Raw genomic sequence first — 3,627 nt, forward strand, 5'->3', positions numbered from 1 at the left:
AGCCAGGCCCTCAGTCAGAGGCACCGACCCGGCAATGGCATAAAGTGGTGGTTCGGGGATGAGCCAGTCCAGTAGCCCCCGAAACCCAACAGGTAAGAACAACTCGTCTCAGGTCCAACCTCGTCCAGAGTCTCCTTTCAAACAGATTTTTCCCAGTCACCTTCTGGAATGTGGCAGATCTGAAATTCATCTTTTCAAAGCAAATCCACCTTTTACACTTCAACTTTATCTTTTGCCAAGGAAATTCAACTTTTGAAAAGCAAAATCACCTTTTGCAAAGCAAGTTCACCTTTTGCAAAGCAAATTCATCTTTTCAAAGCAAATTCATCTTTTTCACTTCAAATTCCTCTTTAGCAAAGCAAATTCACATTTTGCACAGCCAATTCAACTTTTGAAGAGCAAATTTATGTTTTCCAATTCAAATTCCACTTTTTCACTTCAAATTCACCTTTTGCAAAGTTATCTTTTGCAAAGCAAATTCACCATTTCCACTTTTGACCCTCACCCTCACCCCCATCCTAACCCTCTAACCGTAATCCTAACCCTAACCTTAATCTCTGAACCCTAATGCCTAAACCTCATCTTCACATCACCCCCACCCCCACCTCCTACCTCTCCATTCACCCTCGCCCTCGCCCTAAGCCACTTTCCCCACTTCAACTAACCCTGACCCTAACCCTGACCCTGACCCTGACCCTGACCTGTGGGAGGCCGCCCACTGTCTTCACTAGCAGAGAGGTGCACACAAGGATCCCGGGAGGCTGGTGACCCTTGAACCCACGGCAGGGCCTGAGTTATGCACCGATGGTCTAGTCCTGACAATGGGGCTCAAGCTACTTCCTGATCGAATAGTCTCAAAGTAAATCCTTCTAATATTTACTGACCTTTAAGATAGCCTGTCTGCTACCGCAATTACCTGCCTGACTAAGGGCTTTATGTGTAACCAAAGTTGAATAAAAGGCTGGAGGAGCCTGGGCACCGGTGGAGGTCCTTCCCTTTGAGTTGGACTTACGTACCTGGCCCCCAATATTTCCAAAGTATCTCTTGTCTCTTCTCTTTCATTTGTGTGCGGCTCCTCTTCCAGATCCTGAACCCTAAACCACATGGGACGTGGGGGAACACACATACAACACTAACCCTCACCCTAATCTTGTGCCCTAACCCTATTCCTAGACCTAACCCCTAACCCTAAATCCCTAACACTAACCCTAAAACCTGAACCTGACTCTAAAATCAAACCCGAACACTTGACCTCTGACCCTTGACCTTTAAGCTCTGACCTTCAACCTCTGACCATTGCTGTTTGACCTTTTGACCCTTGGCCCTTGACCTTTGACCCTTGATCTCTGACTCTTGACCCTAACCAATGACTCATCCCTAACCCTAGCCCTATTCGTAGCTCTAACCCCAACCCTGACTCCTAATTCTAACTCTAACCCTAAAACCCTAACCCTGAAACCCAAACTCTTGACCCCTAACCTCTAACCCATGACCCATCCCTAACCCTAACCCTAGCCACAGCCCTAACCCTAGCCCTAACCCTAAAACCCAAACCTGAACCGTATCCGAACACTTGTCCTCTTATAGACCCTTGACCTTTAAGCTGACCTTTGACCTTTGAACTCTGATATTAGACCTCTGACCTCTGGCCCAGAACCCACTACCTGGACCCTCTGCCTCCTTGATCTCCATTGCAACCAGGCAGCGGCCGGGGGAGCGGCTTGTGAGCTGGGCTGAGTGGAGGGGGAGGGGGGCTGGGGGTAGGGCCCTCTGCTCCCCTCTCTGAGCCTCAGTTTTGGCGTCTGGAATATGGGGATGACCACCCAGTGCTGCTCCTGTCAACCCAGGTGCTCCAGGGAGCGGAGGCCCAGGCTGGACTCATGAGGGGGAGGGCACGGGAGGGGAGGGCGGGCTGGGGGGAACCCTGCACCCTCCTGCAGGGGAGGGGGCGGCTCAGCAAGGCAGCGGGGAGTCCCTGAGCCCCGTGGCTGCGCTTCCCACCCAGCAGCCTGCCTGCTGTGCCCACTGCACCGTCGCTGCCGAGGACACAGGGATGGGTCTCCCTGTGAGCCCTGCAGTGAGAGATCTAGGGGGTCCCCTCTGCGGGGCACAGGGCTCAGCTGTTCCCAGAACCCGGTCAAAGCCCCAAAAGGAGGGGCAAGGAGGGGACTATTTCCTGGGGTTGCTGCTCCCATGACAACAAACTGGCCTCAACCAACAGGAACATGTGCTCCCCCCCCCCGTTCTGGGGCCAGAATCTGAAATCGGGGCGTCTGGGCCTATGCTCCCTCGGAGGGCTCCAGGGGAGGGTCCTTCCGGCCTCTTCCGCTTCTGGAGGCTCCTGTCCACATCCCTTCAATCTTCACATGGCCCCGCCCCCTTGTTCACGTGCCCACTCTTATATGGCCCTGCCCCCTTGAGACCTCGGTTGGTCTCTGTTTCGGGGTTGCCACCTCACTGGCTGTCTGCCCTGCTCTCACACCTGTCAACAGTCCCTTTGCCAAAGTCCTTCCAGAAAATAATTTGCACGTGTCATCTCTCTCCTGCTGGGCCTGTGACAGCTGGGATTGAAAGGAGACAGGAGAGCAGTGGCTCCTTCAGAGAAAAAAGCAAGAGGCCCAGAGGGGGCCCTGCCGTCCCTGGAAGCTGGGGGAGGGAAGGGTGGTGAGGCAGGGGTGCTGACTGGGAAGCGGAAAGCCCTCAGGGCAAGTGGGGCACACACACAATCACCCCACACTCCTGTGAAGAGCAGCTGTGGACCCTTGTACAGGTGAAGCTACTGCAGCAAAGAGGGCGAGCGACTACCTCGAGGGCACACAGCAGTAAAAGGGCGGAGCTAAAAATTGACCCCACAGCCTGTGACCTCTCCTTTACCTGTGACCTCTGGGTAAGCAGCCCCTCACCCTGTGGCCATTTGCTCTGATGAGATTCACTCTTCCCCCACCTCACCCCCTCCACCCCCAGTGGACAGGGGTCCTGTCACTGCACCAGTGCCTCTGGGCGGCTGCTCTCTTTGTCCTGAGGTCCCTCCCAGCTGCTAACCTAAGAAGAGTCCAGCTGCCTTTGGGCGAGGGCCTTGTGTGGAGAACGCCCTGCCTCCCCTAGCCTTCTGTGGCTTAAATTACAAAGTACCATCATTTTTTCTGGCTATCGCCACCTGCCTCCCATGGCAGATTGTTTTACCTCGAAAAGAAATTGATTCAGGGTCTGAAAACCGGCTGACTTCCTGCATTCGCTCTGAAACGTGGCTCTGCCCCGGTGCCTCCTGGTTCACATCCCTGATGCCACCCCACCTCTGTGGCAGCCTCTCTCATCCCTGGAGCCCCATTCAGCTCACAGCACCCTCAGCGATCCCCTGCAGCTCCAGGGAGATGCTGAGTCATTAGTCCCCCAGGTCCTGCCTGCAGAGCCAGGGTCCTCCAATCAGCCTGGGCAGGGCCAGTGGGTTGATCCCTTTGACAGAGGGGTGCAGACACCAGGTGGGCACTCCGCCCACCCCCAAACACCATGAGCACCGAGTCTGTGCTGCCATCCAGCTCCTGGAGGGCTTGGCCTGTGCAGTGAGCCCACCAGAGGAGACTCATCCGCAGAGCGGCAGGCAGAACAGGATTCCCAGGGCATCTGGTT

Source organism: Myotis nattereri (assembly GCF_964212035.1).
Source record: "Myotis nattereri genome assembly, chromosome: 9".
Lineage (NCBI taxonomy): Eukaryota > Metazoa > Chordata > Mammalia > Chiroptera > Vespertilionidae > Myotis > Myotis nattereri.